The 25141-nt window shown below is 46.2% G+C and overlaps 1 pseudogene; it reads right to left on the reverse strand.

The window, feature by feature from the left end:
* On the reverse strand, nt 1-24869 carry LOC106743608 (annotated as a pseudogene).
* Between the last annotated feature and the right edge of the window lie 272 nt (nt 24870-25141).

Consider the following 25141-nt stretch of genomic DNA (forward strand, 5'->3'; position numbering starts at 1 on the left):
TCCCCGTGAGAAATAATACTAAAGAATTAAAGTAAGAAGGGTTGCCACATACTCCACATTTGCCGAGCAACGAGTCGCGGCCGACCGTCGCTAATCCTCACACGTTGCTCGCGATTATATTTCCGGCATCGTCGTCCTTCCGATCGATTGTCCGAGCAATCGCAGTTAAACCAATTTCATGGCTCAAGCTCGAAGCTGTTACCGTAAAAATAGAAAACGACGAAGCCATCTCGTTGCACCGGCTCCGAATGAACGGCTAAAATTCGTCGTGATATTTCTGTCCGATTACTATTCGAGACTGTAAACGAATCACCACCGGCTAGACCATCGAAAATCTATACTCCGACTCGATCCTACCGGTTGCCCCTTTCCAACAACCGGGATATAATGTAACGTAACGTAACGTGAGGCAACGTGACGTAACGTAACGTGTAGCAAAACAACTTTATGATCGGCGAATGAAATAAATATACGCGGATGACAGTCACGACGACGATCGGTTCATCCGCGAGAATTACGAATCGAATGGCGATCTCGCGGACAAGATGACAAGATGACGAGGATTTATGGAAGGCGCGGGAAAATCGTTACGTTGCGCGACAACGACGAAGGAACGATTGACGGTTGGGACGATTACGCATCTTGATCGCCCCATTCAAACTCCTCGCCGGAGGTAACCTCCTCGATTTGCACCGTGTCCTCGGTCGCCATCGGCCCCGTCTGCGGCTTACTCTCGGCCCCCTGCGGCTCCTCGACGAAAGGTTCTTCGGTCACCTCCGCCTGCTCCTCTCCGACGTTCTCTTCCTCGACCTGGAAAGGCGAATCGACGTCTCGATGGCGCTTCGAAATGACTTTTCTTAACTTTCTATGAGATATATACGTTTTTTTGGATCCTCACCCGTGTGTCGTCATCCGTGGTAACGTCATAAAGGCTTCTCCTCCTTTTCCTGATCGGTCACCTCGCCAGTCGCCGGATCCTCCGCGCAGCTGACGTCTTTAGTCTCGCTCTCTGCCGGCTGCACGACTTCCGACATCCTCTCCTCCAGCTCTTGCTTCTGCTGCTGAACCTCCTCGAAATGTTCCTCGATTATCAGTCGCTCTTGCTCTTGTATCAACGCGTCCATCCTCGTCTGGTTGATTATCCTGTCGACGAACGAAGCGATAGAGAGACATGCGAGCGATATTTAAACGTCCAGATGAATATTACAAACGATCAAAAAGCTTTCTCCTCTTTCTCTCTCTCATCTCTCGAGAGGAGATGCTCCTGACTGTCTCGGGATAACGATACTTTGCACGCGAAATTTGTCTCAACGGGGACGATTTTAGGTCGTAAGACGTTTCTTCCCTGGAGTTTCCCCAACTAGCGAGATTACCTTTCCTCCTCGGCCACTTTCTCCGCTTCCTCGCGCTCCGTTTCCAGCTTTGCCTCTTCCACCTTCCTCTCAACTTCCTGCCGCTCGTTCTCAAGTATCTCGGACAGCTCCGCTTTCCGTTCCTGCGCAAGCTGCAGCGCCTCCCACGTCTTTTTCTCCTCCATCTCGAGCTGTACGCGTTCCGCCTCCGCGATCTTCCGCCTCTCCTCTTCCGTCCTTCCGCGAGACAAAGTTAGTCGCAATCGCGAAACGAATTCGAATTACGGTAAATTGTAAAGTGATTGTGATTGATACGTTGCATTTCTGGAAGAAGGGGAAGTACAATTTTTTTTCAAATCATACGTAATCGAGGTTTCGAATCGATAGAAGAAAATTGAGGCTATTGTATCAGGCTCACGGTTGAATGTTAATTATCGCAATTCGGCGATCTCAACGATTAATCATTCATCAATCATCGGGGGCGATTTGTCCCCGAAATATAGGAAGGTGAAGAATTTGTCACGGATTATATAGCGGGTTATTTGACTTGATTGAGTTCAAGGCTAACGTCACAAAAACAACACGCGTTACTTGTCATATATATCGAGCGATTGTTTTTGCTCGCTCATGACGTATTGTGGGAGTATACACAAGGCTTCAATAAAGTCTTAATTTGGTAAGCCACAAGTCTTCCTGATTGTTTACGTAGCGGCTCTGAATATTCGTGTACATCATGACTGTCGATTTTTCGGCTAATTTGCCATTTCGACGGCTTGACACGTGTGACATTATCTTATCAAATCAAGCATCGTATTATATCTAGACACGGCGGGAAAAATTAGCAGAACTTCTAGTGATCAATGAGAGTTTTAATTTCATAAATAATAAGACTCTAAGCTTATTGCGTCGCATCGAGCGCACTATTTTTCAACATAAGTCACTTACTGCGCTTCCCGAGCTACTTTGCGAAGGTACTCCTCGGTTCTCTTTATGGCATCCTCCTTCTCCTGCCTCACTGCAACAACATGTTTCATTAGAATCCGGCGAACGGAAAAAAGAAGTCTGCGGCCCGACTGTTGGTATGCGCTATTCACTAGACGAATCTATGAACAAAATAAAAGGAAAGAAAAGAAAAGAAAAGAAAGCTGACACCGTCGATTCTGAGCGAAATCGTGGATGCACTTTTGAAAAGCTGAAGAATCAGCATTTTATATTTATATATTTATTAATTCTTTGTATTTATCTTGTCCTTCGTATTTATTAATTTAAGAGAGCACATTTCTCGTGTACGTTCGTCCGGCTCGACTAAACCTACCTCTAATATCGATCTCTTATTACGTAAGGCAACTCCTCGAGGAGTATTGCTACGAAGACGAGAGGAGACACTTCGCGAGGCGATCCCGACGTCGTTCTCACGAGGAACACATTCATCACGAAACGAGAAAGGGACACCGGACTCTATCGCTAGACACATTCATCTTCGTGCAGTCGATGCAACATACTGTTAACAACGACACAAACATGATCGACCTCTGGCTACCGCAAAAGGTATATCCGTCGCTCGCTTGCGCGACGAGCTCGTTTCCGGCCGCAGAATACTTTCAGCCCGGAGAGTGTCGACTGAGATATCAACATACCCTTTTCCTCCTCGTCCTCTTTAGCTTCGTCACTTACAGCCTGCACGCTTTCACTCGGCGCGACGTCCTCCGCGATCGGTTCCGCCGATACTTCCGGTTTCGCCGCTGGTTCCGGCGGAACAGGCTCTGCTTCTTTCACGGGCTCTGGTTCCGGTTCTTTTGCAGGTTCCGCTGCTTTCGCGGGTTCCGGTTCAGGCGCGGGTTCCGCCTTGGGCTCGGCCGCTTTCGCGGCTTTTGCGGGCTTCGCACCTTTCGAACCTTTCGATGATTTCGATGGCTTTACAGGCGCCGGCTGTACCTCCGGTTCTGGTTCTTTCGTAGGTTCCGGTTCAGACTCTTTCACTGGTTCCGGTTCCGGCTGGCCGCTAACCGCCTCTGGTTCCTTCTCCGGTTCTGGCTTCTTTCTCGATATCTTTTCTGGTTTCGCTTCCGGTTTCGACTCCGGAGCGGGCTTGTTAGCTACGAGGTGTACAGGTACGAACGTGAACGAGAGACGACACAAGGGGGATCGGTTTGGATTTTGTTATTTTGCACGGAGACTTACTTGTCTTCTCTTGCGGATATTCTTCGCCTAATGCGCGTGCTAAAAGTCGTGAGAAGACCATGAGAACACGAGTGATACAAGGGGACGGGGGAGGCACAGTAGAGCGGACCGATCGATCGAACTGACGTGCCGATCGTACGCTCGCATTACGGCCGACGTTTTCGTCGGCGTTGCCGTGAGAGTAATCACGTCCCCACAATCACGATTGTTTGCAATTGTCAAGGTTCTACTGCGCTCTACTGCACTTTCACGCGTTATCGGATAAAGAAGATCAATTGCTTAGTGCCTACTGACCCTTTCGCAACTCTCGATCCGTCACGGGTTGGCCGGGGCCTGCGACCGTGAGCACATGAAACACAAAGGATCGATTAACGACAGAGGATCCTCCCGAGGTGCTCGCAGTGTGAACCCAAGAAAGTAGAAAAGGCTCCGCAGGATTCTACACTACGAATAATGTCACGTGAAAAGAAGCCGTCTCGCTACAGTTACATGCAGCATCGAGTGTGTGTGTGTGTGTGTGTGTGGGTGAGCCGATGAGAGAGGGGAGGGTTCGTTAGTTAATAAGTACAAAAATCACACGGGACAGAGACACGTTTTGTTTCGTGTATATACATACGATATGTGTACGATACGATGCGCGACGAATGGAATACACGATAATTAGCGAATGGACGTTCCGAGGTATCAGTGATGAGTCATCGAGATCGCTCTCGATTACGCGCAGATATCTCGCGTAAAGATCTGCTGTTTCGACGATGATGACGGCGGTTAACGAAATCGTAATGCTCGTCTTTTCGGGTGAAGATGATTTACTGATCGCCACGGTGACGCGTGACGTCCGATCAGAGATCACACTCGGCGTAACTAGCGGCAAACTGATCTGGTTTTTGTCTCTGAAACCAACACACTTGTCACCGAATATCTGCGATCTTCGTGTTCTAATAGGTATTGCCCTGTTAATATTCGAGTCTCCGATCAAATATCTTACACATCGAGAATATGAACATCGCGAGAAACGAAACCCCGGGGAATCGTCCCCGTTGCGATCCAAGTGCTCTTACGGTCGGCGAGATTTTACTCGATATCTACAATCGTCGTGTTTTAATAGCTGTTATACTGTAAACACTCGAGTTTCTGGTGAAATACTTGATCCGTCGAAAATAACGAGAAATTGCTCGTCGCTAAAATATTCTATGCTCTCGATAGCGTTACTCACGATCGCGATCCTTGGATCGATCGGTCGATTTCAGAGACAAAACGACGTTGTTGGTTAGACTACGAAGCGTACGAAGAAGCTTACCTCGAAAATAGTGCATTCACTCGCTACCTAGCTTGCCTACGTTTCCACATATTGTCTCACGCAAGGTAAATTTATCGACGGGGACTCTCACTTCCATCGGACATTATCATTTTATTCGCATCTTTTCCGCTACCTCGCAAGCACGACAAAACAAGATTTACAAAATCGAAACAGTGACAAACATCAACGACGCAATACGCACAATATCGGGTTAGTGTCTACATTCTTATTTCTGTTTTTTTTTCCTCTTCTATCGCGTCGATTTTATCGGTCCATTTCTCTTTCGCACTCCGTGCTTCTTCTCTCATGTTCGTTTCTTTTCTCTTTCGTACATCGTATCGATCGAGCGCAAACGGCTGCGAACGATCGTATCGACAATTATTTCGATTTCACTCGCGCTCGTTACAATTTTATCAAAGTCCACCGCGTAAAAATAGGACGAACGATGCTCAGAACACATGCGGTATGTTCTACGACTATCGCAAATATTGGAGAGAATGAACACGATGGGCCTCAATGAGACAGTCCACAAACTCACAATCGAAATAGAAGGAGACAAGAATAAAAAATAACGATAGACATCAGACTCTTCGATTGCTATCCTGGCGGCTGCGCGCAGGAAAATAATTCGAATAGGATCTCCCTCTTGTTGCCAGACTTGCAAACCGAAACTGTGGTATTTTATTTTAGAAAAGTATTCTATTTTATTATAACGGCAAAAGAGTGTAAATTAAATTGCCAAAGTAACAAATTGAGAACGGAGACGAAACCTCCATTAATATCGTATATATATCTCTACCTTTATCTTTTCAAATTTCTACACAGTAAAAAAAAACATGTTGTATTTGCATTAAAATCGATCCTTGTTAAAATTTGTGTGTTAAATTTTTAACATACCACTGTATTAGTTTAATATATTGTGTTTATGTTATCTCAATATTTTATGTTGAATCGATATTCAATACGTGTGTAAGTATTAAAGTAACATTTGTAAGTGTTAAAATAAATACTTCAGTGCCGATTAATATGTTATTGATACCAATTTTGTGTTAATTTTTTTATTACATAATATTTGTGTTATTTTCCAACATATTCACCTTGTGTTAAATTAACACCAAAATTTATGTAGACCGTTTGGGGAAACATGAAATGTGTTAAATTTAACATAAAATTTTTTACTGTGTATTCTTATTATTATGCAATCTCGTATTCGCGCAATTGATTCGCGCGCTGAAAATTTTGGAAAAATAACTTCGTCCCCGGCGGGCGATATATCCGTACAGCTTCCGCGATAGTTTGATCACGCGGTAATATTTCATTTGGATTTAATTTCACTCACGGTACGAAACCGATCGCGTCGCGAACGTTTGACCGAGAATTCGCGTTCGGAAGAATCGGGGCAAAAGGCCCGCTTTCGGCTCGCAATCTTGGCTTTCGCGCGTCACAAAACCGAACTATCTTGCCGCGCGCAAATACATCACTTTTTTTCGGAACGCAAAAGCGGACGGTATCGGCCAATTCGTACAACGGTGAACGACGTCGAACTTATTCCTCCGCGGCTTCCTCCTCCTCCATCTCGGATTCTTTCTTCTTACTCGGGGCTTGATACAGCTCCGGCACCCTCTCCCTCCAACCCTTGCCTGAAACGTTTAAAAAAAGCCCGACTGGTTCCTCTCTGCCATTCTCATATCCGCTGGACGCGTGATCCCAGTCGTCTGGTTCCGCCTGGAGTCGTCCCCTTCGTGTAAGTGTCTTGCTCTCTCTCTCTCTCTCTCTCTCGTTCCTTCGTTTCTCTCGATTTGGCTCGATTTTGGTTACTGTGTTGTTCCGGCTGTGCTTTTCGAGCCCGGCGCCGCAACAAAAATTGCCGAACGCGTTGCCGTGCAAGTCACAAGCGAAAGAAAAGAAAAAGATCGTAAACCGCCGCTGATCGCGCGTAGGACACGTTGGCGACGACGATAAACTTCGCGCTGATATTCAACCGTTATCCGGTAGTGTGTGGCAGAGTGATTATCAAAAACGGGTGCGGAGTGCGTGGAGTGGGTGGGTGTACGGTTTGCCGCTTTTAACGATTAGACACAATACCGAACAGTAATGCAGCCACGGCAAAAAAGATGTACAAAAAGAAAATATAGTAGGAAAAGACCATGTTGTGTGACCAACAGGAAAACAGCAAAAAAATACCAGAGTAACACACGTGCTCGCTAGCACAGCACAAACAAATGTTTCCAGACAGTGTAAACCCAGGTGTCAGCCAATCCAAAAAAAGGGAGTAAGAGAAAAAAAAAAGAAGTAGAGAAACGAGAGGGCGGGGGCGAGGGCGGTGGTATGAAAATAAAAGAAAAAAAGAGTGGACACAAAGAGAATTGCACACAACGGCGTCGTGGGGCCGTATTTTATTTCCTCAAATCTATCCAAAGGATCGTGTTTCGAACTGCGAGGGCGGCGTAGCTTTTTCGGAAATCTTCTTTAGAAGGACGTATCCTTCATAGGAAGACGTCTCTGCAACTTTCCGCGACTACGAGATTCTGTAACTACGAAATCGCGCGAGAATCGTAAGTGCACGCGATAATATTCGGCTAAATGTTTTCGTTGCGATGATGAAAAACGTCAATTAATTAAATAAGCACTATGAAAACGTATACTCGACATTTCTGTCAATTTTAATCTTATTCAAAAATTGTTATATTATTACGTATTAGATTATCCCGACCATACAATATATTACGTTTGAAGCTCAAGATGGTCACGCGACTACCGACTCCGAAAAAGCTTTCGGCTACACCGCGTCCTCACCTGTCTCGCTCTAACGTGCTTCTAATTATGTGCTTCGCGTACGAACAATCAATGTAACAATGTCAATATACGGGACCATTTTCGAACGACATTTGGCTTTCCAAGAGCAACCATTTCAAGGGTTAGGGTCAAAATGCAGCGGTCTCCGTAGTCGTCGTCGTCATTGTCGTCGTAATCGTCAACGTCGTCCTCGTCATTGTGACGGGTCTACTCACAGGCAGTCGCGGCCGCCTGACGGTTCTTGCTGTAATAGCTGAGGAAGTTGACGTCGTTGCGGATGTCGGCCGGCCGAAGGTCCGCTACCTTGACGTACGGTTTCCTGATGGTCTGTGGCCTGCCGGCGACGTACTTGACGCATGCCAAGGTGCCGAAAGAGCCCCTCTCGGGCACGTCGTACCAACCAAGGTGTTCGTACTTCTTCGTGTTGTAGCGACCGGTAAGCAGCCGGCGAACGTAGTCGTGGCTACGCATACGTTCCGGCACGATCTCTTCGAGGAAGTCGCTGGAAATCGTCGAGAGAGATCGCTCATTATTCTCTCTCGAAACCCGAGTCCGAATTTTTCATGCTACTTCAACGCTCTTGAGGATAGTTTGCGTTCACTTGGACGGCTTATAAATTAATAAAAACCTACTTTGACAATACTGATGCTTTCCAACCTCTTTTTGGAACCTTTAATTTTACAGCCAATTGAATTTTAATCCCATTTTTAGCGATCTATTTTGACGGTAAAACGGCGAAAACGGAAATTTAAGACATCATCAGGGCCAAATTAGGGTACAATGATATTATTAGAAGTGAAATTGAATCTATTTTGCTTAACTCCTACTGTGTTGTAGAATCAAAGGTTTAACATAAAAATTTCGACTCGGGAAGTAAAAGTGAAAGTGACAAATGTTTCATTCTTTTCAAATAAATTTCTAGTGAACTTTGATCAATTTCATTAGTTAAGCATCGCTTTTTTTTCAAGATACCTTGACACTGCCCTTGGCACGAACACATGGACGCGACGAAGAAGGGAATCCACCCTTGCGCGAATCTCCCTCGTCTCGTCATCGAACAACTGCGAAGAGATGAATACGTGGAACATTATTCGTGTGAACAAACCGATCGGATTCTCTCGCGAACAACAACATTGTGCAGCGTTTCAACAGTGACTGTGTAGCAAATGAATGTTTCTCAAGCCCGCCAATTTTCATCCGAATAATTAGTTGTGAATAACCGATAATGAGCGTCTGATATCGAGTTTCACTACAACTACTAACTCTTACTTTAAGGACAATTAGAATTACCTGTACAAATATTGCTCTTTGTTGAAAAAGTGAAAAAAAATTCACGACTCTAGTCTCTCTCTCTCTCTCTCTTTCGTTCTCAACCGCAATTCCTATTCAGTCCTTACCGATCGACGCTCGCACTTCCTCATTTCAAGACCCATCGTCAAGGACAGAATACTTGGATTATCCCAACGACCGCGATTCCATCCGCGGCGTCCGACGCGAACGAGACAACAAATATTTACGACGTTGAACGTCGCGTCGGGGAATAAAAATGGCGACGACAATGATATGAATGACAATCGGGATGATGATGATGATGACGACGATGATGATGACGGTGATTCATGAACGATAGCGACGACGACATGCAACATAGTTTTCGCCACGTTGTGGCTCTTACGGTTACTATGTTAGGGTCGATCGTTAGGTCGGAGACTAGGCCGGGGATTAGGGCAGAGATTAGGCCGGTTGCCAGACTTACTATGCTGTCACGGGAGTTTAGGTATTCTTCCAAGTACGATCGGCTGGACAGCCTCGGCAGGTCGCGTATCCTGTGGAGCTCGGCTACAAGGACGCTGGGCCGCACGCGCGCCCGCACTCTTACCGGTACCATCGTACCGCCGTAGTATACGCTGTGTACCGGCGAGCGAACTATGGTGACGAGCCGCTTGTGCGCCACGTATGGCATGTGAGGAATGGTCCTCAACTAAAGGCATGAACTCGTCTTTACTAATCGCATTCGCTCTATAGCTAGTTGGCGAGCTCTGTAGCGAAGCGGACAGTTTGCTGCTGGTGCAAGCCGCGAAATGCGCCGCGAACGGGTCGATCCGTCCGGTGATGGTCAAAGCCGCGGCTTACGCCGGTATAGATCGGTTCTCTTCTCTCTTTAATGATACGAGGAAGAATATCGTGCGTTCGTCTCCGACCGCCGAATATCCAAACAAAATGCGGAGAAGTGGCTTTTCAAATGAGACCGACGCACGCGACTCGTTACGCCTTTTAAATTTCTCGAAACAGAATTTTTCATTCGAAACGAATCTCGCTCGTTTTACAAGAAAATTCACTCGGAGCGATAGTGAAAATACCGCCAATTCGGAATCATAAGAGTGAGTGTCTAACTTGGGAACCCGATATTATATTTAAAATCATCTCAAGTTCATTTCAAGGTGCTGTAAGATCCGTCTTACTGGCTGCGTCTTAAGCATCTTAAAATGAAATTTAAGATGATTTTGAATATAAGATCTGACTATGAGAGAAGAGAAAAAAAATGAAATTTGAAGAATGTAAATACATAAGCAACGGGGGGGAGGGTTTCGAGATCTCTTCAAAAACCTTTTTGTACAAATAAAGCGTCATCACCAAAGAATCGACGACAGGGTACACGAAGGAAACAAGTTTTTACTGTTCTAGCCAAAATGTTTCCCCGTGTTCGATGAGTTCCAGCTATAAGCAGCGACATGCCAAAACATCATCACGCGAACGTGGTGCATGGTAGATCGCACGAGGAAGTCGCAGCGTGTATTTATAGATTATTAGCAAAGCATGTGCTCTCTCGACCTGTCAGCGAAAGACAGTAGGGATTAATTGTTACGTGCGTTACATTACCTTGAGTAGCACGCGACACCGTGAAGATGGATATTACTGCGATGAAGTAGCGCTTTAGGATTAGTAAACATCGAGATCTGAAATTAATTAGTGCGATACGGCGTGAGAGCAGCGAAGCGTCGTTACATCGGTTTCGCAAGAGCTCCTCCCAAAATTATCGACAGGCTTTGCCTAACACCCTGTTGCCATTTTCACGTTGCAATATAAAGTCGTGCGATGTTGCCGTTCTCACGTTGCAATATAAAGTTCAACGTTGTTGGCTATGCACATAGACGATTTAATATGAGAAGCTCAACTCACGATCAAGTCAATATTATATATATTTACACAGATGTATTTGCCATCTAATAAGTATCTATTATCGCCAAACGAGGTGTTAAACATCGCTATTCAGCACAGGCAGAGAAATACGATCGATCGACGAAACTCAAAATTTCCTCAAATCATAAAGTTCCAAAAATATAAAGAGTTAATCTGAAGATACGAGGATGGGAAAGAAAGATATATAAATTTAAATAACCTTCCTCGATCTTCATCGTGAGGCAATTTTCGGAACTTTATCGATCTTATTTATTACGTATTATTTCTATTATTTTTCTACGTTAATCTATGATATTATATATACTTCTGAAAGTAAGCGCTTCTATGCGAAAAATGTTCAGTTTCAGTAAAAACGCGCGCGCAAAGAGATGCTAATCGATTCCGATGTCGGTTCATATCCTTCCACAATAATTGTCAAATAAAATTGCAAGTTTTACTCAATTTTTTATTTTAACAAAATGTATGTGCGAAAAGTAAGAACGATGTTATTCGTTATTCGATTTGCCGGACTTTGTACATTCGCGGCATAAGCGCGACTCGAGCTCGAGGCGAAAACACGGCAAACTCGAGCACGGCGAAATCAGAATCGACGATCGCACCTGTTGCGTTCTCGGTGAAGACAGTCAACCATTCGCTGCTCACCTCGCTCGTAAACCATCGACGAGTTAATACCTACCTGGATGATGCTGGAGAGCGGTAGGATGACGGGTCGATACTAGCCAGTCGTGCATTTACGTTAGAGGCAGGTTTTTGTTTTTGGTTTAATCGGGGGGTTTTGTTTGTTTGTTTGTTTGGTTTCATTTCGTCCGTCGAGTCCCAACGATGGCGATTACGGTAGCACCGGTGACGACGGCGGTGGCGACAGCGACGATGATGGGTGGGTGACGGTAGCAGCCACAGCGATGATGTCGGCGACGGTGACGGTGACGACGGGCGACGAGGGGCGAGGAGTCACGTGTAGGAGGCAGAATAAATAGAAAGAAGAACAACACTCGGTTAGTGACTCGGGTGGCGTGTTGTACCGTTCCTTCTCCTTCGTCTCGCTTCTCCCCTCGCTATTCTTTTGTCTCTCGCACTTACTCAACCTTGTTCTTTCGCGGTGACTCGAACGGATTGGATGGGTGGATGGATGAAGCAGATAGGACGAAAAGGATCATCGGTGGAAGGGAGGAAGAGAGAGAGAAAGGTGCAGGAAGTGTCGAATGCGCGATATTCCGACAGATATTTTTCGCGATGTTTACATTTGGCCGGTTATCCCGTTGTGTGTCTATCGAGATGACGATGATGACGACGACGACGATGACAATGACGACGATGACAATGATGACAATGATGACGATGGTGATGATGAATCGTTGTTAGTCACGGTTAATAGAGCTGGTTTTATTTCGCGAGAAGATCACCGCACGGACAGCAGTTTTCTCCAGCATCCTGCGATGACGTCATGCGAGGTAACCATAATTTCGGAAGACGATACAGTAATTTATTGGCAATACTACACTTACGAGTTGAACTCTTTGGGAACAATGTGACATATATTGTGGGAGCACACGGATGTTTTAAACACACAAACAGTTTTTAGTGACATTTTAGTTATTTCCGTTTGATCTCGGGAAGCTTGAAATTTCCATTATTGCTAGGAAATTAAAGTTTAATTAACCTTTACGAAATTCATTACAAGAAAGAAAAGTGTCAAAAATGCGTGAGGTTTTTTTCATTACCATTTTATATTTTCATTGTTCCACCCTCGAACAGTCTCGACTTCTATCTATCTTTGAAACATTCTACTTGTAAGAGATGTACTTCTAAAAAATATATATTATAACTCTTCATATTGTATATTATCAAATTATTATTATGATATTTGAGATTATATGAAATTTTCTGAGATTATGGTTCGTTTTAATAGCGCGATGGACGTCTGGCAAGGCGGTATACCCTCACAGGACCACCGAGACTCTCTAGACTAGACATAGAATTCTTTCTTTAGAAAAACGTTCACTCTGGTCACACGGCTGTGCAGAAAGTGAAAGCATTATCCCAAGGGACGGGGAGAGGTTGCGTGTTAGAAACAGACGGGCATTAGGGAGCAGACGGTTACACAGGGAACGTTACTTATTCAGCGAGACTCGAGATTCCCACAAACAGCGTTCGATTCGCGATCATTACGTATATCGGCGCGAGTGTTCCGCGATATCGATGAAGTTTGCATAAAATGGATAAAGATTTCGATAATGCTGTTTAATGCGATTTATTGCTGCAACTGTTTACATTTTCGCGCTGCACACACAGAACACAAAGCTCCGAGAAGCCTGTCCCAAGCTCGAAATTTACAGATTCAGACGTACATATGGTGGCTCTTGCGATCGAATATCGCATTACTACATCGTCCGTGCCGATTAAACTGTGCTCATCGAGAGACGTACAATCGTTCTCGCTATTAGTGCGACTAGTTTTCCAGGATTTCTAACAATAAACCGTCGAAAGTGTTCTCACTGATCTCGATGGACTTCGGATATGTTGCAGAACAACAAAAAAATATTTAGGTCATATTTTTTATATGTATTTATCTCGACGTTTAGGGATTGAAACCATTTCTCGTAAGAAAACCGATTTTTTTCATTTTTAACGAATATCTCCTAAACTATGAGATATATGAAAAAGAAGCTAGAGAAAAGTTTAATGGTATTTTACGATTTTATAATGGTATATTCAGATTTTTGAAAAATATCAAATTATCAAAATACGATGCAATTAATAATACAATTATATGTATTATATATTATAATAATATAATAATAATAATCTATAATGTGCATTGCGTGTAACGCAACGCCTATAACGCGAAGTTTCCAATGCGTCTTCTCAAAAATTGAATCAGCCAAATATCATATTATTATATATTGATGAATTTTTGGTTTTCGCTCTTTCATTTTTATCCTTACACAAATTTTGAAATTCGCAAAAATTATAATGAAAGGTGAAGGTAAATTAAAAAATTTGACACTTCTCAAAAATCCGAGTACACTATTATAAAAAGCGTAAAATCGGCAAGAGACACTTCCGATAGTTTACTTTAAATAACGCAGCTAACGCGATGCTCTATCCACGGCTCGGGCTATGGCGACAGCGATCAAAATTCGGGTGATAAAAGTCAAGTCAAAAACATCATCAGGATCGTCTTTCTGTCGATTCTCTGTTGCACCTTCGCGAAGTGTGCAATTTTTTCTTTCTTTTCCTATCGAAGGCTTTTTTACGAAAAAAACGAAGCGTACAAAACTATGGCACGGGGAGAAAAAAAAACAGAAAGGAATTCTAGGTTGGCACACGCGACGATACGAAGACGATACGACTCCGACTTCATCGATACCGACGATCGCATCCGAATGTTTCGTTTCTATTTGAGAATTCCCCCCCCCCCCCCCNTCTCTTCTCTCGTAACGAATCGATCCAGAATGCGCGATTGTCGACACGCGACATCAAATAATTTCATCATCGGGCTCGATGAGGACGGAAGTCGAACGGCGGACCGGGCGGACACTTAGACGCGATAGGAGTAATGGCGGTAACTGGTGCCGCCAGGCAGACGTCCGGAAGCGGTAGACTCGTAGGAGGAGCGGTAGCTGCCGGGGCCGCCGCCGGACGACGTCCTGCTCGACCTCTCGGTCGAATACGAGCCGTACGGGCCGCTTTCCCTCTTGACGACGCTCTCCTGGGTGTAGCTGGTCCTCTGAGGACGGCTGCTGTACGGGTCCGCCGCGGAGGAGCTGCTCGAGCTGGCGTTGGTGTACGAATAGCTGTACTGCTCTTGGGCGGACCTCACCCCGGCCTCCGGATAGTCGCGGACCACGTAGTGGCGAGGCGTCTACGGATTCGGGGTTAGACAAGGTCAACGATATGGAGAACGGAGCGAAGTCGAGAACGGAGCGCGCTCGTTGACGAGTTTCGCGACTTGGTTCTTACACTTGGCACACCTGGTATACGCGATATCGTTTCCGCGCGGGAAACGCAAAACAGTACGAGCCCACATTTGTCATCTTGCTATTGCTATGTTACACTTGCTGTGTTCATATTACGTTCGCGCGAGAGAAAGTGCGCGGAGAAACGCTCGCGGAAATCGCGAAACGTCGGCGCTCGCGAGTAGCAGTTTCACGTTGCTTGCAAACTTTCATCAGCGGACTAGTATTATTTTGCATTTGGCTTGGACGTAATCTAATGTGAGGTGATGTAACTCCGGACAAACGCAAACGTCCCAAACGGAGACGTCCGTGGCAAACCTTCTCGGAGGTAAGCTCTTCGAGCCTGGAACGTGTGGTGTGGGCAAAAGTTTGTGCGACTATTTTTACGCGGAATCGAAAACTTTTGCAAACTTTTTCGTTCGCGTCCACATCTGTGCGACACTCTCGCAAGGTTATGAATATTGGATGAAAACGACGTAAGTCGTTGTGTATGCGTGTGTGTTTACGTGTGTGTGTGTGTGTGTGTGTGTGTGTATCTGTGCACGTATACACAGAGTGCACCGCGCAATTGGGACGAATTTTCCGGCACCTGCTTCGTTAAAAGTATAAAAAATGATAGAAGAAAATATTGGGTGGTTTAACGAGTCCTATACTCCTCTTTTTCGCAGGACTTTATGGGCGAACACAGAGGAGAAATAGTTCTGAATCAAGAATGAATATTCTCAATATTTTATACAAGCAATAATAATATTATAATATTCTTAGAAGATTTTTAGTTTTGAATTGAGTTCAAGTAATACTTGCAATAAAAATTCAATCAAATCAAGATTAAAAATCTTCTAAGAAATATTATAATATTATTATTATTATGCAAGATTTCCTCTACCATATTTATCTATCTTCATCGAAATAGGCATTAGAACCCGCCCAAATTGCGTGACGCGTATCCTTTATACGTGTCAAGCATTATCCTCGTCTCAGGACGACTCTTGCGGTTCTCTATCCGCGGGCCTGGCGGGCTACTGGATCTAAGAGACAGAGTTGCAACAGAGAAGTCTGCAGATTCGGATATCTCACGCTCAGAGAAACGGATCGCGCTCGAGAGTGCATTTCGCTGCTGCCATTGCGTTTGACAGCGGCTTCGCCAAGTATTTGAAGTATTGAAGACATGTTCCTCGTGTCATAACAAGATGGATCTCCTTTAGATTGGCGAAAGTGCTTGTAAGAGAAAAGTCGTCCCATTACGTGGGACATTTTTTCAAACAGATCTTAAGGTAAATCGACACTCGGAAATTAATGGACGCGTGGAAGTTACAGGAAACGGCGCGACAAGATGCCCTCAATTTGCCGAAAATATCCCGGTCCTACTCACCGGTGTCCTCCGAGAGAAAGAGAGAAAGAAAGAGAGAGAGAAAGAGACGCGCGAGGTAAGGCCGGCGAATCGAAGGTGCGTCGTCTGGCTCAACGTAATCCTTAACTACTCGCTACTCGCGCACGGATAATTAATCCGTACCGCGGCCTGAGTACTCGTCATACTCGTCGCTGCCAGCTCGTCTATTCTGAGAGAGAATCACGCGAAGTCGTCGGCGAACTTCGACCGATAATGCAGCCCAGATGGTCGGCTGGGCTCGTGGCCAGGGGAAAAGTGGCGAGATCCGGACGATGCTGGAGCCCGTCGACGAGCGCGCCCGGCCGCGCTCGACCTCCTGCACTGAGAAAGAAGTGCTATCGTTCAAGTAATAAATTACTTGATCAAAGTAAAATCGTCACTCCGATATTCTTTGGCAAATATTTAGAAGCAGGAATATAATTGACTATGTGCAATATGATATTTCCTTCGTATACAGTAGACATTTACTTGTATGTGTTAAAACATTTGCGACAAGTGTTAAGTTTGTAATATCGAGAATATCCGAATTTATTTTTGGAAAATATTTACTGGGTAAAAAAAATTGAAATTCACCAAATCGAAGATCAATTTGTTTCTTTCTCAATGGAAAAGAAGTATTATATAATTGCGACAAATACTCTCTTAAATTTAGAGCCATTTTACAGTTACATTCAGTAATTCATTTACAAATGAAGATATCATCGCATCCAAAAATAGGTATTTACTGCTAGCTATTAAAATATGCTTAAATTGGTAAAAATATTACTCGATCCGAAAAGCTGAGAGAGAAGCTGATAATTACGTTTACTTGATCCCGGCACTTCCTTTCTGCGTGTGACCCGAGATGTGCTTATAACTTCGTGATCAAGACGGGAGATCCGCCATTTCGTGTTTCGAACTCCCCATGGCTATGTTTTGCTTTTCATCAATCATTATTCAGGAAAGGGCGCACGGGATGTCGTCGTTTCTGTCGTGTGACGCAAGGATACAGAGTTCATGTTCGACACTCTCGATTCCACGGTGTGCGCTTATACAGTACGTACGCTCCCCGTGAAGCGAGACGAATGTCACGTACGTACACACGCACGTGTACACGCGTCTATCCCGCGTTAATTAACTCGATCGCGCGCGGCACGGATCAAGTAGTCAAGCGTATCAGTTGCGATCTACGACGATTCACACGCACAGGATACGTCACGGAACACAGAGAGAAACGATTAAGAGACTCGAGAGAGAGAGAGACAGTGGGACGGTTACGAGCAGCAGGATACCATGACGAATGAGTGAGTGGGTGAATGAGTGAACGGTTCTGCATGTTTACTTGCTCGCACATGGAGATGGAGAAGTGACCAGAACTTCGGTGACACGCTCGCAGCGATATGTCGATCTAATATCTGTAGACACACAACGTGCGAGCCAATTATAAACGCGGTGCGGTGTATATACGTACGCATTAATAACGTCTCCTTGCCTCGGCGAAATATTTAGGACACTCGGAGAGCGTTGGGTAACGTCACGCGCCCTTGCCAACAAACTCGTGGCTAACTTTGACGGTGTGCACGTGTTACGCGTGTGTGTATGTGAGAATGTTGCACTCGGCGCCTTTTATCGCGAATCTTGGATCTCGCTCGCGAATCGTTTCGCGAGCAATTTCGCTCGGGACTCGGAATCTCGCTCGATTTATAAGCGCCGGAAACGGTGAAAGTATTTTATTATTCGTATTTTATCTGTTTATTTATCTTTTCATTTATTCGTTTTCACCGGATCAATACTTTTTTATACACATGACGTATAAATATATCATAAAGTGGTTTCGTTAATTCAACGACGAACGGGATCGGCGAAGAGTCCCGCGAATCCATGCGCGCGATTTTCTTCCCTTCGATTAGAATCGACCGAAATTCCTCTGAATTTTATTCTGCAAAATTCACACGTAGCGCTCTTGGCGCGGGAGATGAAGAATCGCTGTCGTCGCCGACAATCCTCGGAAGCTCGTCTAAATCAGGCGATCGGTGCTTAAAAGGTGCGAAGACACACGCGTCTAGCTCGAAACGTCGAGAGAACTCAAAGTGGAAAGTGGATCGCCTGGCGAACTACTAATTCGACGAAGTCCATGGTGTAATAAAGCGTTCCGCAGTAGGACTTCGTCCCCTGGGAAAGCTGGTCACGATTCGCGGCCGCTGACGTGGCAGCGCGCTTCGTGTACTACGTCAGCGGCCGCGAATGTGTCGAAGTCAGCTCGACGTGCCCCGTGGTCCGCCGATACGTCGATACGTCGAGGCGCAAAATAAACCTTACAAGCTTGATACTGCTCGACCATTGTCGTATAATATATATCAGGGAAGAAAGCCCTATTCAAACACGGAGACATGGGTGATACATCGTAAAGTAATATCGTGCAATAATTAACGTTTCCTCTCTCTTCGCCGACCGCGTCCGCCACGCGGAAGAGCGGCCACGGAGGCGCAACGTGCTCTTCGTCGTCGTTAGAACCGGTACCAGGACGGCGTCTGGAGGGCCATGAGGATCTTGGTGCGGCCGGTGGCCGGGGTAGTGGCGTGCCTGACTTTGCTGGACGGCCGTGCCAACACGCCCTTCTCGAAGACGTGGCCGCGGGTGGCCAACTCGGCGGCGGCGTCTAAGCCGACCTTTGACACGGCGCCGCCGTCTATCAGCTGGCGCGTGTGGTCCTGCTTGGCGATGGCGACCTCCTTGCCGCGCACCCCGCTTTTCTCCGGCAAGGTGGCGTACTGGTAGAACTCCTGGCGCGGGTCCTGCTGCTTGCGGCCCCAGACGGTGAACGGCTCCTGGACCAAGGACGGCCGCGGCACGAACGGCACCTTCTCCCACGGGAAATAATCCTGCTTCTGCAAATGTCAGGCCCAAACGGCCCAAAGGGCCCAATCAGCGGTCATCGGCGTCGTCAGTCCGCCCATCGGGCTCTGAGACGGGTCTCTGAGATGGGTCTCTCGAACGCCGAGCGATTCCATTTTGGGAACACGGGCGTGGAGCTTTTCCCTCGATCCACGTGGTTTCCCGAGTTCGTCGAGAAGCGCTCGCGCGTCCTTACCGATGTCTCCGAGCTTCCACACCACTCTTTCTCACTATCGTCACTCGCGTCCTCTTTGCTAATCGCGCCGGTAGCGCCCGGCTACGTTGTTATTTCTATCGAAGGATTAGCGCTCCTCCAAATATTATTCCGGTCTACTCTCGAAATTCCGAAGCAGCGATAAACCGCATAAACCCTCGTCGGGCAGCCGAGGCTCGTCACGAGCGCAAGAAAGCCCGGATTCCCCGTTACGTTCGTCATCGCCGCGTTTCCCGGCGAGTCGTAAACGTTTCGCGACGCGCAAGCCGACTCGCGAAATGTTCATTTTAAGAACACACGCGCGTACACATGTTCGCGTGATCTCGATGTCGGAATCGATCAAATGTCAGAGGAGGGGTAGAAGGGGAGTTTCTTGAGAGATTTTCCATGTTTCCCCCTCTCTTCCGCCGGAAGCGGTTCTTTTTCCGTCAGTTCTGCGCGCTTTGAATATTTTCACCAAGCGGGGACAGAGAGAGAGAGAGAGAGAGAGAGGGGGAAAGCAAAAAAGGAGAAAAATATCAGGCGTTTGGATAATTTGTATCCCGGCTATTTTATCTGCACTTCTCGATACAGTGCCATAATTAAGAATTATCCGAAATTGCTCACGTCACGCAGAAAGAGGAAAGGCGAAAGAATCGGACGTTTAGATATTTTGCATTCCGGCTATTTTATCTGTGCTTTTCGATACAACGCCATAATTAAGAATTATTCGAAATTGCTCACGTCGCGCGAATCGAGAGATTTTTAGTTCCTTGTAGGTTTTTATCTCCATTTTAGGCGAGATTGTTTCCCCTCCTAAAATATTACAGGCGAATCATTTCTACATTTGCAAATTTCCACATTTTTACACACGATCCGCAAAGACTCGAAGACACATCGGTGTGACGTATCCGCGCGCGCTGGCGTTGGCGGGCGCGTATGAATTTTCGTGTCGGCGAAATGCTACGGTGGGCGTCGGCGTCGCGCGCCGTTGGTGCGTCTAAATTAGGGCAGAGTAACGCAACACCAGACTCCCCTCGACTCGAACGGAGCGGCAAACGTCTTAATAATCATCACGGATGATGATCTGGAAGGCATTTCTCGCTTGTGCGCGTGCGTCCTGTTTTTATCGAATCGTCTCCGTGATGTCGAAATAGAAGACGCGAGAGTAGAAATATCGTTGCTCTCTAACGCTACCGGGATATGACGCGAAACGACGAGATTTTCAGTTCTCCTATTTGCCATTGCTGTCAAAATTGAACGTAATTGGATTTTAAACTTTCCATACACACACTATTGTCCTGCTCTCTCTCTCTCTCTCTCTCTCTCTCTCTCTCTCTCTCTCTCTCTNCTCTCTCTCTCTCTCTCTCTCTCTCTTTGTTCACATTTTCTCGTACAATTTATTGTTATTATTTGCTAAAAATGAATACGGACGAATTTGTACACGAAAATATCTCTTCGCTTTCTAAGCTCCGTTAATTTTACAGTAATCCATTAATGCCGCAATCATTCATCAATTCCACGAAAAGCACAGTTGATTCTAATTTCTATAAATAGATATATATCAAGCGGGCAACTCGTGCCAATATTAAATAACGTGAATCACACGGGTGTGGCAGCCAGATAATACCGTATCGAGTCTCCGGGCCGAAACGTAAACGAAAAACGGACGAAGCAAGAAGCGCAGGATATAACCGGCAGGGGAATTATCTGAATTATCGAACGCAATTTCGGAGAATTTAAAACCATTATAAATAGAGTCCGTCGGAGGGCAGGAGGTTACAAAACGGAAACTATTCATAGCGGCGCAGCCATTTTCCGGGACTATGCGGTGTTAAACTTAGACGCCACGCGCAGCCCAGCGAATCTCAGATCCGCCAACGGAAAAATGAGTTTGGCCGGCTAACCGGGACCAGCGACACTCGACGAAGCATTTCGAGGGATTTTTGAGCGGTGTCCGAGAATGAATTACGTCGCAATTTGAAATGCAATATGTTTGCCGCTGGCTATTCCGAAATGCGAAGTGATAAATTTTTATTTTTGCCAGTCGTAAAACCCGTACTCCCTCTCGAGACGTTTATCGCTAGACTTATACATATTATAAGCCATGAGACTTGTATCAATTAACATTTTGGCAGCAGCTGTCACGTATAAGCGATTTCACACATTTTGCCAGCGATTAATAAAGGAATATTTCTCACAAATATTCCTTATAAATATTTCGCCTTGAAGAAGGATATATTTCTCGATAAATATTTATATTTCACGAAGAAATGTCTCTTTTTATCCTTGAATCATTTGATCGATGATCCTAATTCAGGGCCTCAGTTCTGCTCGAAATCCTCACGTTGTCTGCACAATCATATTAAAAGAAACCGTACCGGTGTATGTCGTAATATCCGAATGCGAGTGCATATCGCGATTATCTTTTCGGCGCGCGACATTATTATTAGCTGCGATTTGTACCCGAAGAATCAGGTTTAGCCGTGACGACACGAGAATCAGACGTAGTCGTCTTTACGAGAACCAGCTTCCCGTCATCATAGTGCCACTCATCTCGTTACTTTTGACCGCCTTTTTACCGTCCGCTTGTCAATCAGTGGCGATCCCTAACTCAGCTAATCCAAATCCTCTCGAGATCTCTCGACGATTCTAACTACGCTTATGCAAGACCTCTAACGTCAGACAGCAAATAAAGTTAATGATGAAACCTCCAAGCAACAGCTCTCGGCTTTTCTCAAATACTTTTTAGGACATTTTTAAAGTTCGAGGAATTGTCAAAGGCATTTTTAAGGTTCGACGAATCGAAGACAAGTATCTTTTCGTTTACTCTTGCTCCAAGTCGACGGATATTATCGACGGAATATTGCCTGTCCCGAGGCATTGATCCTTTTTACAAGAGCATCTTCGCTTCCACCTATTCTTCGCATTTCACTCGTGCCGTTCAATTCGTTCGATTTATACTCGATCCACGCGTAAATCACCGAGGGTGTACGATCGACACCACACGAAATATCTGTCGGTCGTTCGGGACACGTGGCGTTCGCGCGGGATTTTATAGCCTCCCGGAGAACGATTCTCGATAGATCCGCGTTGCAATTAACGCAAACAGTGTACAGAGAGTATCATTGCACGCACACAAGTCCTCCGAATGTTTCAGACCGGAGACTGAATCGCAATCGAATAACGCAAACATCGGGCAAGAGCAAGCGTTGCTCTCGTGGGCAAGGGCAGCGATAAACCAAACACGAACGAGAAATCACAAGGATCAATCACAATCCTGAGGAATGGGGATCAGACTTATTGCGAGCTCGTTCGCTCGTCGGTCGCAGGTTCGCGCTTATTCGGTATAATTAACAGTAACATCGCACCAATGTTAGAAAATTTCCCGCCCAACGATATAATTGTTACGAACAATATATCGCGCTTATATCGCGTTGAGCGTAAAATTATAACATTGACGTAATGTTACTGTTAGTTTGTGTTCACCGGAGGATTTTCAACAAAAAATCACCCCCGCTTCGTAGGGTCTCATCCATAGGTCGTCGGGAAACGGAGCGGAAAGAACAACGGTACACCGCGTCGAAATCTCCGCGAGACCGATGCGTCGCGATCGAATCGAAGCCCGGAATTCCTCCGGAGCTCTCGAGACTCCGAGAAAAGGGGGGTCTGCGTTTCGCCCTTCGGAATTGCCGGGGCGAGCTGGCCGTCGACGGTTTTTCGCGAGGCACCGAATGCAAGCGCGGTTTCTCGAGAGTGCGGGAGAGCGGTAGTAATAGTAGTTGGTTGGTTGGTGGTAGTAGTAGTAGTAGTAGTAGTAATAATCTGGTAGTACAATGCTAGAGAGTATAGTAGTAGTAGTATTGGTAAATACAAGTGATATACAAGTGATCAGAGTGAAGTGTGGAAGTCGAGATCTCTCTCGTCGGTGGTGGCGGGTCGCACCGAGCTCGACGACGAACAGCAGCGACGAGGACGGAAGTTCGCGAGCTCTCTCTCCTCTTAAAGGGAGGACGAGGAGGAGGAGGACCGATCGACGCTACGTCGTTTACGGGGGTTTCCGGTTCGCGCCGCTCGCTCTCTGTCGTCGATCGACCTCGTCGACGAACGGGGAACCAAGTGCCAAGTTGTCACTCATCGCTTCGCGCACGACGTCTCACGGGGATATCGGTCGCGACCGCGACGGCGAATGCGGGTCAGCGTTATTATTACTTGTCGCGGCCATTCGTTTCTCGACTCGTTACCCCTTGGCTAAACGGAGAATCACGGGACGTCGAAATGACGGGGAAATTATTATAAAAGCTCAAGAGTGAGAACAAAGGAGATAAAGCTCCGTCGATGTGTAATAAACAAAAAAAAGCGACCAGTGATAAAAAGTCTTTTCTTTCTAAGATTTCACTTCTTGATCGCGACTCGATCATTTCCCCGTCACTCTGACGCCATTTCGATGTGATCGTAGTTTTCCGTTCCACCTGGATATCCGCGACGTCGAATCGAATCGTCTTCACTTCGGACCCACGCCGCGAAGAAAACAATTTTGCTGGAACAGCGAACTGTTTCTTACTACAACGTCATCGAAAAGATTTATCCGAATCCAATAAAAAGATTTGTTAAGAGTATTGATTTCTGATTTTAACTAACTATATTTTATTGCTGTCGCGACAACGGCGACATTATTTCTTCCGTATGACGAATCTTCTCGCTGTCACTTCATTAACAAACAATTTGCCAGTTCCAGTAAGATCTTTCTCTCCGTGCAACTCGTCATTTCCGTCTCCCCCTGTCGGACCCCTCCCCCCCCCCCCCNCTTCGCGGGCGCGCAAAGTGAACGCGCGTACCCATCGAGAGGAGATGAACGAAATTGTCTTCGGAGACGGAAAAGCGTTCCAAGCTGGAAAAGCGTCGATGAGCGACGGACGCTCAGCGACGACGGAAACGAGAAGAACAAACACTTATTACACGGACGTTCTCACAGATCGGTCGCGCCGGTGAGACGTTGGCGCGATTCAGCGAAATTACACACGGGGGTGCGGTGACTCGGTTAGGGTAATTTGCCTCCTGTCGCAAACGGAGCTACTTCTCATCCTTTTTCTCGACAAGAGAGTTAGTACTACGTACAGTAAAAACGTTATCAAAACATACTTCCAGTCCATTCTCTCCCTCCATCTCTCTCACTCTCTCTTTCGCTCTCTCTTTCTCTCGCCCTTTCTCTCTCTTTCTCTCTCTCTCTCTCTCTCGTTTCTTCTCTCACTCCTCGTGAACGCAAAAGTCGTTCAGAGTCTGAATACTGACCGTGACGGTGTAGGTGGAGACGAGCGGCCGGGAGTAGGGTCGCCGGGTCGTGTAGAAGTCGCTCTCGTAAACCATGATTGAAGTTGGGAAACTGGTAGCTCTAACTGGTACTAGTTCGTCGGTCTACTCGATTATTCGAGCGTCGTCGGATACCGCGCGATTCAACTGCTGCCTGTTACTCTAGTCGGGCCGGAAAGTCCGGGCGTCCTCGTCGTGTATATTTTCGTGCGCGCGTGCGAGGGGAGAGGATACGCGACGATGCGGCCGCGGTGGAGGTTCGTACGGTTCTGTTCAGCTTCCTCGATCGCAACACCTTTTCTTCGCCGTCCAAACTTTCCTCACTCGCCCGTCCGCCCGCCATGACCCTCTTCGCGGATACCCCGTCATCCGCTCATCCTCACCCCACTCGCACGCGCGAGTCACTCTCGGTGAGGGTATTGCGTTACTCCTCCCGGCCCCCGCGAATCGGTGCATTCGCGAAAAAAATAGAATCGTGTTAAGGTTGCGGGCGGTCACCCCCGTCATCGCAATTCCTACGAACGTCGGCCAGTCGTTCGGATGGAAATGGCCGTTTTCGCGTCGACTTGCCGGCAGCGTGATCGC

This window comes from Dinoponera quadriceps, unplaced genomic scaffold (assembly GCF_001313825.1).
Source record: "Dinoponera quadriceps isolate SergipeBrazil2010 unplaced genomic scaffold, ASM131382v1 scaffold1115, whole genome shotgun sequence".
NCBI classification, from domain to species: Eukaryota; Metazoa; Arthropoda; class Insecta; order Hymenoptera; family Formicidae; genus Dinoponera; species Dinoponera quadriceps.